Source organism: Lolium rigidum, chromosome 5 (genome assembly GCF_022539505.1).
Source record: "Lolium rigidum isolate FL_2022 chromosome 5, APGP_CSIRO_Lrig_0.1, whole genome shotgun sequence".
NCBI lineage: Eukaryota > Viridiplantae > Streptophyta > Magnoliopsida > Poales > Poaceae > Lolium > Lolium rigidum.
In genome coordinates, this window is record NC_061512.1 from 65,990,313 (window position 1) to 66,005,392 (window position 15,080).

Below are 15,080 nucleotides of genomic sequence, written 5' to 3' on the forward strand. Positions count from 1 at the left end.
AATTAAACCTGCTTTACTGAATCTTGTTATGAGAGAGCAATTTTCCGGTGTTAGTTCTGATGATGCTGCTGCCCATCTTAATAATTTTGTTGAAATATATGAAATGCAAAAGTATAAGGATGTAGATGGTGACATTATAAAATTAAAACTGTTTCCTTTCTCTTTAAGAGGAAGAGCTAAAGATTGGTTGCTATCTCTGCCTAGAAATAGTATTGATTCATGGACTAAATGTAAGGATGCTTTTATTGGTAGATATTATCCTCCCGCTAAAATTATATCTTTGAGAAGTAGCATAATGAATTTCAAGCAATTAGATAATGAACATGTTGCTCAAGGATGGGAGAGAATGAAATCTTTGGTAAAGAATTGCCCAACCCATGGACTGACTACTTGGATGATCATCCAAACCTTCTATGCAGGATTGAATTTTTCTTCGCGGAACCTATTGGATTCAGTTGCTGGAGGTACCTTTATGTCCATTACTTTGGGGGCGGCAGCAAAGCTTCTTGATGATATGATGACAAATTACTCTGAATGGCACACGGAAAGAGCTCCACAAGGTAAGAAGGTAAATTCGTTGAAGAAACCTCCTCCTTGAGTGATAAGATTGATGCTATTATGTCTATGCTTGTGAATGGTAGATCTAATGTTGATCCTAATAATGTTCCTTTAGCTTCATTGGTTGCCCAAGAAGAACATGTTGATGTGAACTTCATTAAAAACAATAATTTCAACAACAACGCTTATAGGAATAATTCTGGTAACAACTATAGGCCATATCCTTCTGCTAATGGTAATAGTGATGGTAATTCTTATGGGAATTCTTACAACAATAATAGGAGTGTACCCCTGGTCTTGAAGCCATGCTTAAAGAATTTATTAGTACACAAACTGCTTTTAACAAATCTGTTGAGGAAAAGCTCGATAAAATTGATATTCTCGCTTCTAAGGTTGATAGTCTTGCCTCTCGATGTTGATCTTTTAAAATTAAAAGTTATGCCTAATAAGGATATTGATAATAAGATTGTTACTACAGCAAATGCCATCCAAGTTCGAATTAATGAGAATATTAGATTGATGGCCGAATTGCATGCTAGGTGGGAAAGAGAAGAAAACGAAAAACTAGCTAAAGAGAATAAGGTAGCTAAAGTTTGGACTATTACCACCATTAGTAATGTTAATGATTCACATGTTGCTACACCTCCTACTATCAATGGTAAAATAATTGGTGTTGGCAATGTTTCTACTTGACAAGGGATCAACTTGTCAATGCCTACGGGTTATAGGCTAGGGTTTAGTTAGAAGTAGAGGGCAAGTAGATCTCGAAGGTTTCAGCCGAAAAGTACTCGACGATTACGAAAACTAGGGTTTGTGAACAATGATTCGATGATCTTCTCGTCCCTCGACTCCCCCTTTTTATAAGAGGTGGAGCCGAGGGTTTCGTTTCGTACAAGTTACAGAGTCCGGGACGGTTTCTAACTCATCCCGCCAGATTACAAAACAACACTTCCTATTACAACTCTACTTTCCTTAGTATATCTTGGGCTCTCGAACCTTCTTATTCTTTGGGTAGTGGGCCTTCATTAAACCCCGGGTACTATCTTTGGCAGGCCCATTTGGGATGCCTATGTCAGTAGCCCCCGAGATTTTGCTTGAATCGTAGAGTCAGGGAAAATCTCCACTGTTTATTTTTATTCGACAATTTAAACTTTTCTATATTTCTTTATATAAATTTCTATATCGTACAGGGATATTGGTATTTGGGGCTAGTTCATCTGACGGATCAGGTACTAGTTAACTGCTCTAGTGGCAATCCGCAAAAACCTACTTCAAGATCACGTCCCCGGACATGATCTCGGGATACTCGGTGCAAACTTCGACAGGTGCCGCTTAAGGTCTTACCATTCCGTCGAGTCCCGATCAAATTTATCGAGTACCTAACGCGTCCGTTAGGATTTTTCTTCGTATCTGTTGATACGGATAAAAGTAGCAGAGCGCAGTCTTCGGCGATGCCACGCCCAGCGAGAACGGATCTGGGGTCTTACCTTCGCAAATTTGCGGCATTCGAAATTGATCGCAACTTTGGCGTTCGAGAATATTTTGTCGAGTGCTTTTCCGGCTGTTGGAATGGCACATTTTATCGAGTCAAATATGACTTATATTAATCTCCCGATGGGAGTATATGTAGAGTTAATTATAACTCGAAATATACTCTCTTGCTTTTCTATCTTTCTTTCTTGTCCTTTTTAAATTTCATCGGGCACGCGAACAGCATTCCCGATGGGAGTAGCCCCTGAGGCTACAGCCAAGAACTTGTGCTTGGTTGTAGGCTCAACATTTTAGTCCACCTTATCGCTATATTGCCATTATTTCCCGATATTCTCTCTTTTCTCTTTTTTTTTTTATCTCTCGGGTGCGCGAACAGCGCTCCCGATGGGAGTAGCCCCCGAGGCTACAACCAAGAACTTGTGCTTGGTTGTAGGCTCCCGCAATTTCTATATTGCCATAGTCGAAATTTTACTTTTATCGAAGTAGCCCCCGAGCATTTGGGCAAAAACTTGTTTTTGACCAAAGGCTCCCGAAGTATTCAAATAACTTCTCCTGTCGCCATTCTCCTTTTATTTTTCTTGTCGACATACTTTCCTTTGTCAAATTCACTTCAGCTCTATTAATAGTCGGGATTTTTCTCGCCTTGTGGGTCCATTGTTCCCACCACGTTGACACGTCGTGCAAGTGGGGGACACACGTCCTCCGCTTTTCCTGGCGCACGTACGGTAACGCCTGTGCTGTTCCACTTCAGTAAAAATACCTTTTTACCCTCTTATCTACTAGATCTTTTTTCACCACATGATTTCTTCATCCAACGGTTCATTACTTCTCCCGAAGCCTATATAAACCTTTCTTCAACCTCGGTCCAGTCCTTCGCTTGCGCCGCACATCTGTTCCCCTCTGCAAAAACTTCCCTTGCGCCCAACTCTGTGTGATCTTCCGCACGCACGAGCATTGCTTTTTCCAGTGCTGTTGATGCCACCGCGTACGCGACTCACTCGCCACAGTACTCCAGAATCCAAGATGGCCGCTGAAGATCTTGAGTGGGAGAGATCTAAAATCTCCAACCAAGACGTCAACATGTTGAAGAGGCTTGGCTTGATGAAGAAAGAAGACGCCATTCGCTTTCCCAGCGAAGAAAGCTACCCCAACCCTCCAATGGAGTACCGGGTTAGTTTCGTTGATCATCTCATCCGCGGCCTTTCTACCCCAATTCACGATTTCCTCCGCGGCCTTCTCTTTGTCTATGGGATTCAGCTGCACCAGCTGACCCCCAATTCCATCCTTCATATTTCTATTTTCATCACCCTGTGCGAATGCTTCCTTGGAATCACTCCAAATTGGGTTCTTTGGAAACGCATTTTCTGCCTCCGCCGCAATGGCTCCCACAACGCCACTTATAACATAGGTGGTGTTGTTATTTGTGTCCGAACTGACGTTGATTACTTCGACGTCAAATTTCCCGATTCTGTCCAAGGGTGGCGCAAAAGGTGGCTCTACATACACGAAGAAAGTGCCAACTCTGTAGAGCACAACATAGTCCCTTTTGATGGAAGTGCCAAAATTCAACGCCGCCGCTCCTGGGATGCTGAAGCTTCCGAAGAAGAGAAAAAGGCGACAGAAGCGCTTATGTCTCGTATTCATGAGCTTCAAAATACTCGAGGCAAAGAGCTTTCGGTGTTCAAATCACTGCCTACTTTCTTCGGATTAGAGTGCAGCCTCTTCAGGCTCGCAAAAATCCCCTTTGGACATATGCTGGTGAAAATGACGCCAATAGGTTGTCGAAAGATCTTGCTGTGAAGGACTTGGAAAAGCTTATTCGAAGAATTTCCTCGCTGAGCAAGAGAGATCCTATTCCTTCCTCTTGCCGCGTGGAACCATACAGCTCCACCAATCCTCTCCCCAAGGTATTTGTCTTCTCGAATTTTTATCTTGTTCCGAACTTTTCCTGCATCTCATTGTTTTGATATCTCTCTAATATTTCTTTTGTCGTTATATTTCTGCAGAACCATCCTACTATGGATTCTCTTCCTCCTCTTCCTGAAGGTGGAGATGTCGAGGAAAGGGCCGTTGTCGCCGATGACAACCAGGAGGCCCCCTCTTTTGTGAATGAACCCGCAGATTCTCGAAAATCTGCGGGATCTATTGAAAAGGATGCTGCTTCTGAAGGTACTACCTCAGCACAATCTCCTCCTCCTGCTGTTTCTCCAAAGAACAAAAGGAAAAGGAGTAATGTCGAAGATTCCGGGACCTCCAAACCCGAAGAAACTGCCCCTTCACCGCGAAAGGCAGCTTATGATCCATATATCGAGAGTCTCATCAGCTCGTAAGTTCCTTGTTTTGTTTTTTTTTATTTTTTATTTTTCTATTCGAAGAATTTTATTTGCCTTGCTTTTTATGCTGCCACCTTTTTGCTTTTCACAGTGATGATGATGAAGAAACACCAACTTTGGATGTGGCTGCTCGAACGAGTACGTCACATACTTTAGTTATTTCGGAAAAGCGGTTGAAGGAGAAGAATCGTCGCCTCCTCAAAAAAATGTCGGCACATCTACTCCTCCTTCGAGCCCCCTTGTCCCTTCGCCGAAAAGGGCAAGGACTGAAACAATTCCAGAGCCGAGTCTCCAATTAAGTAGCTCTTCGAACCCTCTCTTGGATGATGTAAGTTCTCCATACTTTTGTCACTGTCTGTACTTCCTCTGTTTGCTTCTAAATGCCATTATATTTTCCTCATACCGAAATTTTCCTTGCTTTGTCCTTTTCTTTCCTTAACAGCCCATGATCAAAGAGCTTATTCGCATCGGTGCTCAATTCATTGGGTATCGTGAATATGCTCACCAAACTGAAGGTGATGCCTTGCCGCTTTCTTTTGTACCATTACTCTGTTACTCCTTTGTTGTCGATATTTTAACAAAGTTCTATCTTTCTTGGCGAGAGAAATTGGCGGCTATCAACGAGCGTTCCAATGCACTAGCTCAAAAATTAGAGCAAAGTGAAGAGGCTCGTAAGAAGGCCGAATTGGACGCTGTTCAAGCTAGAGCAGAGGCTGACAAGGCCAAGACTGAAGCTGCTGGTGTCGAAGATCTTAGAAAGAGACTTCACGCTGCCGAGAACTCGCTGAGCGAGCATATAGCTGCACAAGCTGCTCGCGAGGAAGCGATCCTTAAGCGTATAAGGACGCAAAGTCGCCGCTTCCTCAGTAAGTATCTGAACCACTTCATATCTTTTGTATTTTCTTCTCTGCATTCACTTGTTGCTCAATAAGTTTCTTTCTTGACAGACAGAACATCTCAAGAGTTTGAACTTGAAGATCCCGACAATGATGACCTTCTTGACGCCCTTTCCTTCCTCGAGTTTCATGGGTCAGAGGCACGCGAAGGCATTGATCATGCCAAAGCAGGGCTGTCGCGGCTCTTTCCTTATTTCTTCCCGAAGAAAGAGGAACCCGCAACTTTCCTTAACTTGGCCAAGTGCTTTGATCCACCAGAAGATCTTGGGCTGAAGGTGCGTCATGAGAATATGAAGGTCGCCGTTGAGAGCACTTGTTGCCTTGGTAGCCGATAGCCAGCAAACTATCGACTGGGCGAAAGTTGGCGACACTGAGCAGATAGAACAATCAAGGTGGAGGTCGCTGATCAAGGCAGCTAAGCCCAACATGAAGAAAATCCTGGCCTATCTCGGGATCACGCCGTCTTCGACTCCTAGCTCATCAAGGCCGGAGGTCTAGTTGAATGCCTCTTTGCTTTTTCTTTTTAGCGTACCTCGTTCTTTTGGCTTTGTCGCCGTAGTGTTCTTGGCGATAACTGCTTCGATGAGGTCTCTAGAAGGTCCTTCTTTTGTAATAGACATGTATATATTATGGGAATGAATGGAAATCTATCTTTACTCAGTGATTGATGTCGAAATATCTCTTTTTTCCGAGTTAATTTTTGACAATTATACGCCAGCTCCTGGTCCCTCCAATATTTCGCCTTCTTCTCACTCAAAGAGAGCTCTTGCTGGTACTACACCTGTCGAAGATTCTTTGCCGCAAGAATTGGATGAACTTCGGCAACAACTTCAATATGCGAAGAAGCAAACACTTGTGATGATGGAAAAGTCTCGCAAGTCATCTGAAGCCGAAAAAGTTGCACTTCAACAAGCTCACGAGGCCGTGGCTGCCAGGGAGGTTGCTGCTTCCGAGGCTGAAAAGGCAATTACTCGAGAAAATTTCATGCTCGAATTACTGAATGAAGCCAGTGCAGATATGTCGGGTATGTTTGTTTCGTTCTCACTATCTTCCGTCTTCATGCTACGTCTCTTGAAGTTTTCTGTTTCTTTGTTTTCATAGGCTCCTTTACCGATACTCGTTGTCTGAAGAGGAAAGGGTAAATACTAGGACAAACCTCCTTGTTAATCTTTCCCTTGATCATGGCTCTCTGTTTTGGGCTACCCCGAGAGGACCCGCCAAATTGTCAGATTTCAAGATCGCGCCTCCCAAACTCGCGACTTCCTTGACTTCTGTACCAAGACCTTGTCTATGATTTATAATTCCATGTTTCCTCGAAACGTTCAACCAAAGACTCTTCTCGAGCTAATGGAAAAATTTAAGGATGCCCACAGGATCCATGACTTTGTCAAAGCTCAATTGGTAGGCCGGCGCCGCATTTGCTCTCATCATGCTTCAGATCTGCCACTCAAAGCTTGATCTGACCCAAGTTGTTGCGAGAGTCCATGAGAAGATACGGCGCCGAAGAGTTGGTGTCGACCGTATTAATACGAAGGTTTCACCCATAGCTGAGGAAATGATTGAAGACCTTCTTCGGATGGATGCCGACTTTTTTGCAGATGGACATTATGCTGATTTTCTTGGTGCTGCTCCCGAAGAAGACAGGGTTACCCTTGACAATATATTGAACCATGACTGATTTTTTCCTTTGGTAACTAATTCTTCCTTGTAAATCGTGATTGTGATTATATTGTGAAGCGAACATCATATTTCTATATTTGTCTAGCCTCCGAGTGTTTTCGGTGACTATTCGCTGTATTTGTATAGTGCGAGGTTTTAAACCAAGGCAATAATATGTAATTTTGGCGAATATGAGCCCCCGAGCTTCTTTATTTAGTACTATTTTGTATTTTTATTGACTCACGAGGTATTTTAATACCAAGGTGAGGCTTTTCTTTATGCGAGGAACTATATTGAAATTCGTCGGGTTGGAGATTTGAGCATGTCGAGAAAGAAAAGTTATATTGACACTATCTTTATTATATTGCAGCACCACGAGCCCGCCTCATTAAAAACCTTTCCCGGCCCCACTCGGTGCCCCGAAAAAGGAAAAGAGTGCGTCCGAAAACTCGTGGGCGTTTCGGTACATTGAAGTTTTACAAGGACTATATTTTAGCTCTAGGCGTAGAACCGCCTGAGTTGCGCCACGTTCCAGGGGTTTTGCTCCTCCACCCCTGTCTTCTTGTCCTTTATCCTGTATGCTCCTCCGCCGATCACTTCCGTGACAATATAGGGACCAAGCCATGGTGACTCGAGTTTTTCATGACTTTTTTGCGTGAGCCGAAGAACTAAGTCTCCCACTTGAAAGGATCTTGGCCGCAAACGTCGACTGTGGTAATTCTTCAAGTCCTGTTGGTATTTGGTTACCCTTGATAATACTTCGTCTCGAGCTTCGTCGAGTGCGTCTACGTCGTCTTCCAATGCTGTCCTTGAAGCTTCTTCATTATACCCTGTGACTCTAGGGGAGTCGTGCTCTATTTCTATTGGTAGTACTGCCTCCGCTCCATGGACCAGGAAAACGGGGTCTCTTGTGTCGCTGTATTTGGTGTTGTTCGGATGCTCCACAACACACTTGGTAATTCTTCGGGCCAGGTATGTCGAGCTTTTTCTAATGGTCCCAACGAGCGTTTCTTGATGCCATTGCGGATGATGCCATTGGCTTTCTCGACCTGCCCGTTGGTTTGAGGATGTGCAACTGACGCAAAGTGCAGCTTGATACCCACTTCTTTGCAGTAATCTTTGAATTCGTGGGATGTAAAGTTACTGCCATTGTCCGTGACGATGCTATGAGGCACTCCAAATCTGAAGACGAGGCCTTTTATGAATTTTACTGCGGATGCTCCATCTGGCGAATTTATCGGCTTCGCTTCTATCCACTTTGTAAATTTGTCGACGGCTACTAGCATGTATTCCTTTCCTCCTGGCCATGATTTGTGTAACTTGCCCACCATATCGAGTCCCCATTGTGCAAAGGGCCACGATAATGGTATTGGTGCTAATTACTGCTGCTGGAGAGTGAGGTTTTGCGGCGAACCTTTGACACGCATCGCAAGTCCTTACTATTTCTTTGGCGTCCTCGATTGCTTGTCAACCGGTAGAATCCTGCCCGAAAAACCTTGGCTGCGATGGCTCGACTACTCGCGTGGTGGCCGCATATTCCTTCGTGTACATCCTTCGAATTACTCTTCCTTCTTCGGGTGTTACACACCTTTGCGGAACGCCTGAAATACTTCGCTTGTACAGTTCTCCTTTGATCACCGTGAAAGCTTTAGACCGTCGAATTACTCGCCTTGCTTCAACTGGATCGTCGGGTATTTCTTTCCTGAGGATGTATGATATATATGCTTGCATCCAAGGCACTTGTACCATCATCACCAGCTCTTGTTCCTCTTCATCCTCCATGGTTTCTGTGAGGGGTATCGAAGTTTTCTCTTCCTTTGCTTTTTTCTGCACCCTTTTTGGCTTCGTAGATCTCTCCGCTATTTCTTCCCAAAATACTCCTGGCGGGACTGGGAGACACTGCGACCCGATGTTTGCGAGGACGTCAGCTTCATCGTTGCTCAATCTATCGATGTGGTTTACCTCGCATCCATCAAATAGCTTCTCGAGTTCATTGTACACCTCCTTGTACGCTACCATGCTATCATTGACTGCATCACATTGGTTCATAACTTGCTGGGCCACCAATTGTGAGTCGCCAAAGATTTTTAGTCGAGTTGCGCCGCATGCTTTCGCCATCTTCATCCCGTGTATGAGGGCTTCATATTCTCGCTTCATTGTTGGATGCGTTGGGGAACGTCATCCGAAGGATGTACTTCAATTTGTCGCCTTCGAGGTGATATAAGTACTACTCTGCGCCGGCTCCTTCTATTCTCTTGGACCCGTCGAAATTCATGGTCCAAGTTCTTGACAAGTGCAGGGGTCCTGTGTTTTGCGAGTTCCATCCACTCTGCGATGAAGTCTGGCAAAACTTGCGACTTGATTGCTTTTCTTTTTTCATACGTGATGTCCCGAGGGGAAAGTTCTATTCACCAAAGGGAGACACGACCCGTAGCTTCTGGATTGTTCAGTATATTTGACAGAGGAGCCTCATTGACCACTATGATCGGGTGTGCCGAAAAATAGTGGCGCAATTTTCGTGCTGTTGTGAACACTTCGTATGCTAGCTTTTGGTACTGAGGGTACCTTTGTTTTGACGGCGATAAAACTTCGCTGACGAAGTAAACTGGCCTCTGTACTCCGTGGAGTTTTCCTTCTTCTTCTCTTTCGACAACTAGCGCCGTGCTCACCACTTGGGGCGTGGCTGCGATATATAACGGGAGAGGTTCCTTTTCCTTCGGCGCCACCAAAATTGGTGGTGTCGAGATTTTGCGCTTCAAATCTTCGAAGGCTCTGTCGGCTTCTTCGTTCCACTGGAATTTGTCTCCTTGCTTTATCAAAGCATAAAATGGTAACGCTTTTTCTCCTAGCCTGGCGACGAATCTGCTCAAAGCTGCGACTCGCCCAGTTAGTCATGTTGTATCTCTTTCAACTTTGTTGGCTTTCTCATTGTTACAATAGCTTGTATTTTATCGGGATTTGCTTCAATCCCTCTTGCTGAGACTAGAAACCCCAAGAGTTCTCCTGCTGGGACGCCAAAGGAACACTTCGTCGGGTTCAACTTCAGGCAGAATTTGTTGAGGTTGTCGAACGTTTCCTTGAGGTCCTCGATCAGTGTTGTCCCCTCTTTTGATGTTATGACGACGTCGTCGATGTATACTTGCACGTTTTTCCCAATCTGTGTCGCCAAACACTTCTGCATCATCCTCTGATATGTTGCTCCCGCGTTTTTTAGACCAAAGGGCATTGTTCTGTAACAGAACACGCCATAAGGTGTAATGAACGCGGTCTTTACTTCATCTTCTTCTTTCAACCTGATCTGGTTATAACCAGAATACGCGTCCAGGAAGGAAAGACGTTCGCATCCAGCCGTGGAGTCGATAATTTGATCGATCCTCGGGAGGGGAAAGTGATCCTTTGGACAATGTTTATTGAGACACGTAAAGTCGACGCACATGCGAAGGACCTTAGTGTTTTTCTTTGGCACCATCACAGGATTTGCTACCCATGTGGCTTCGTGAATATCTCTTTGATAAAACCAGCTTCTTGTAGTCGATTGATTTCGACGAGCATAGCTTTGCGGTTTGGTTCCGAAAAACGCCGCAAAGGTTGTTTGATTGGTCTCGCTGATGGATCCAAATTTCGGTGGTGCTCGGCAAGTTCCCTGGGTACTCCTGGCATGTCAGCTGGGCACCATGCGAAGATTTTCCAGTTCTCACGGAGGAACTCGACGAGCGCGCTTTCCTATGCGATATCCATGTTGTTTGCGATAGATGTCGTCTTTTTCGGGTCTGTCGGGTGAATCTGCACCTCCTTAGAATTTTTCTCTGTATTGAAAGTTGATTCTTTATTTGGCCTTCCAACGTACGGCGATACGTCGTAATCGAGTCATACTTTTCGACGCCAAATACTCAGCTTGCATCCCGAAAGTTTCGATAACCGATGAAAATCCTTGTCGCACTTATCAGCCTAAGGCGAAGCTTCCTTTGACCGTGATTGGTCCCTTTGGTCCGGGCAATCTCCACAACAGGTATGTATAGTGTGGTACTGCCATAAATCTAGCATATGCTGGTCGTCCCAACAAAGCGTGGTACTGCGATGGAAAATCCACGACTTCAAACTCCAGTTTCTCGATTCTATAATTTTCTCGGGTTCCAAACTGAACGTCGAGGTTGATCTTCCCCAATGGGTAACTTGGTTTCTCCGGTGTGATGCCGTGGAACCTTGTGTCTGTTGGCTTCAAGTTTGCTAAGGATATGTTCATCTTCCTCAATGTATCTGCATACATAAGGTTTAAGCTGCTGCCACCATCTATGAATACTCGAGAAACATCAAATCCCGCAATAACTGCCGGCAGAATAAGTGCTGACTGCCCTGGTCGAGGAACTTGCTGCGGATGATCCGCTATGGTGAAGCCGATGTCTTGCCCTGACCAATTGAGGTACTCAACTGTTGGTGGAGGCATTTTCTCTGCCATGAACACCTGTCTCGAGATTACTTTTTGAGTTCTGTTGGACGGCCTTCCCTTCTGAATCATCGACACCGCTCCGTTTGAGTTAGGATCGACATAAGGTGGTGGTGGAGGTGCTGCCGCTATTCGGAGCTGATGCCGATTGTCGTCCGTAATCGCGGGAGGTGGTGGTAGGTGAACTTCGCTCCCGGGCTCCCGAGGATTTCTCTCGTGCTGCTCGAGCGTGAGCGTTTTCGCATATCCGAACATTGCCCGAAAATTTTGACGGTCTTTCTGCAGGTGCCCCGACTGTCTTTTCCCGTTCTTCGTCGAGGAAAAAATGCATCTGGCACGGTCCGTTCAGCATTTCTTCGGGGGACACGAAAGGTCTTGGAAACCTTGGCCCGCTATTTTGTCTGTTGCGGGAGTCGTCCCTATTATCGCTTCGCTGCTCATTGCTTCTCTGATAATCATCTCTATTGTTTCCTCCTGTGTTTGCCCGAAATCCTGCCGAAATTTGCCCTGGGGCGTCATAGTTCGGGTATTGCCGAGGAAATCGTCGCCTCGATTGATAATTTCGACCACGGTCCTCCTCTGGCGACCTGTGCCGTTTATTGTGGACATCGTCTTCTCCATCCGCCCATCTATTTGCTATCTCCATCAACGCGGATACTGTCTTTGGATTGGTCCTTCCCAAGTCCTCGACAAAATCTCCACGCCTAATTCCTGCGACAAACGCATCTATTGCTCTCTCGTCAGATATATTTTCTGCCGAGTTTTTTATGATGTTCCACCTTTGGATGTATTTTCTCATTGACTCATCCGGCTTTTGTCGACATGCCCTCAGCTCTTCTAACGACGCAGGTTTTTTGCACGTGGACCTGAAGTTTTTGACGAATACATCCTCGAAACTTTCCCAACTGTCGATAGATCCCGGCGGAAGCTTTTTGATCCAAGATCGTGCGGCTCCACTTAAGTGCACCTGAATACTTTGCATGGCTGTTGCCCTAGTTCCTCCGGTTAACTTCACCGTCTCGAGGTAATCAACTAGCCAATCCTCTGGATCTTGCAAGCCGTCGAATTTTTTGAAGTGATCAGGCAACTTAAATCCCGAAGGGACTCGAGTTTTTCGTACTCTCCTTGTGAAGCACGGCAGGCCACACATATCCTCGTCGTTAAGCTCCGGGGATTGCCGATGATCCCTTCGCTTTGCCTTGCTCTATCGACCCTTGCTTGTGCTCCTGTGTCTCTTGCTCCACTTGGTCCTTCATGGATCGCCGCCGTTGCTGCTGCAGGGTCGTGGACTATTTTGCCTTGCCGTTCCTTCGGGAGGCGTTGATACAAACGCTGTCCCCATAGCTCCAACCCTCGCTAACGCCATATTGTATAATGTTTCCCTTGGATCACTCGGGGGTGGCCTAGATGCGAGGATATAAGCTTGTGTCGCCATATACCCAGCTTACGGTGTCTTAGGGATAATGTTTCCTCTTGTATCTATTGACATAAAGGACATGTCGAGGTTTTGAACTAAGTGCTCTCTTTCTCGCTTCGGGTATGTGTTGTAACCTTGATCTTCCTCTCGTTCCGAGCCTCCCTATGGCTATCATCCGAAACTCTAGATTGTCGACTTAGATCTGCCCTTCTCCTGCTAGATGCAGAAGCTGCCTCCTTTCTCCTGTTCAACTCAGCTGTCTGTTTTTCTATTTCTCTGGCAGCTCGTGCGAGCCTATATTGATAAGCTTGCAGTTCTTGAGCCGTAGCCGTTGTCGTCATTGGCTCCGAACCATCTAAAGCTTTTGCAGCTCTATCCCAGGCTGCTTGTGGAAGTTGAACTCTGACACGTGGTGTGGGCCCGACATATTTAGTGCCCATACCTCTCCTTAGATCTGAGGGATCGACATAGGGATTACCCAAATCGTCGAAAGCCTCCGATGTTTCCTCTTGATTTTCGATAGCATAAATCTGATGATATTTTGTACCCAGATCTATGTTGGGTTTGGTGACATCATGGTTGAGATGGATGAAGACCTTGCCCACTGTGATAGATTTGTCGATGAAGTCGTAACTGTCGACATCGCTTGAGCCATCGCTTATATATGAGTCCGCAGATGACTCAAACGACATGTCGCTGAAGATCTTGGCGAGTTTCTCTCTTGCTCTGGTGCTGACATAACGTGTTGCCGAAGTTTCTTCTTCTCCTGACTCGGTTGACGATGCATAGCTTGAAAAATCGGAATCGACCGCCGACGATCCCGACGAAATCGGAATTTCGACACGATACGATCCTTCCTTGTCGACGCGAAAGTGAAACCTTCAGAACGTCATCTCCATGGGCTCCGCCAGATACGCATATGCATCCAAACGGGAGGGTGGGTGAGGAACAAAATCAACAAGACCAGCAGCGATCTGTTTACCTCGGTCCATTGTGTTGCTTCCGGTTGACGATGTCGAAGATCTTGAACGTGCCATCGAGATCAGATCCTTACACCTCTAATCCCCACGGACGGCGCCAATTGACAAGGGATCAACTTGTCAATGCCTACGGGTTATAGGCTAGGGTTTAGTTAGAAGTAGAGGGCAAGTAGATCTCGAAGGTTTCAGCCGAAAAGTACTCGACGATTACGAAAACTAGGGTTTGTGAACAATGATTCGATGATCTTCTCGTCCCTCGACTCCCCCTTTTTATAAGAGGTGGAGCCGAGGGTTTCGTTTCGTACAAGTTACAGAGTCCGGGACGGTTTCTAACTCATCCCGCCAGATTACAAAACAACACTTCCTATTACAACTCTACTTTCCTTAGTATATCTTGGGCTCTCGAACCTTCTTATTCTTCGGGTAGTGGGCCTTCATTAAACCCCGGGTACTATCTTTGGCAGGCCCATTTGGGATGCCTATGTCACTACTCCTAGTGCAAAGCGTGCAAAATTGCCTGAAACTGCTAAAACTGCTGAAATTGATAAAACTGCTGAAATTTTTCAAAATATTGGGGACAATGATCCCATTGCTGTAGATCATAATGGTTTAGACTTTGATGATTGTCACATCTCTGAAGTTATAAAGTTCTTACAAAAGCTTGCTAAAAGTCCCAATGCTAGTGCTATAAATTTGGCCTTTACAAAACATATTACAAATGCTCTCATAAAAGCTAGAGAAGATAAACTAAAACTTGAAACTTCTATTCCTAGGAAGTTAGAAGATGGTTGGGAGCCTATCATTAAGATGAGGGTCAATGATTTTGATTGTAATGCTTTATGTGATCTTGGTGCAAGTATTTCTGTTATGCCTAAGAAAATTTATGATATGCTTGACTTGCCACCATTGAAGAATTGTTATTTGGATGTTAATCTTGTTGATAATGCTATAAAGAAACTTTTGGGTAGGATTGATAATGTTCGTATTATGGTTAACAATAACCTTGTCCCCGTTGATTTTGTTGTCTTGGATATTGAATGCAATGCATCTTGTCCCATTATATTGGGAAGACCTTTTCTTCGAACTGTTGGTGCTACTATTGATATGAAGGAAGGTAATATTAAATATCAATTTCCTCTCAAGAAAGGTATGGAACACTTCCCTAGAAAGAGAATGAAGTTACCTTATGATTCTATTATTAGAGCAAATTATGATGTTGATGCTTCGTCTCTTGATGTTACTTGATACACACTTTTCGCGCCTAGGCTGAAAGGCGTTAAAGAAAAGCGCTTATGGGAGACA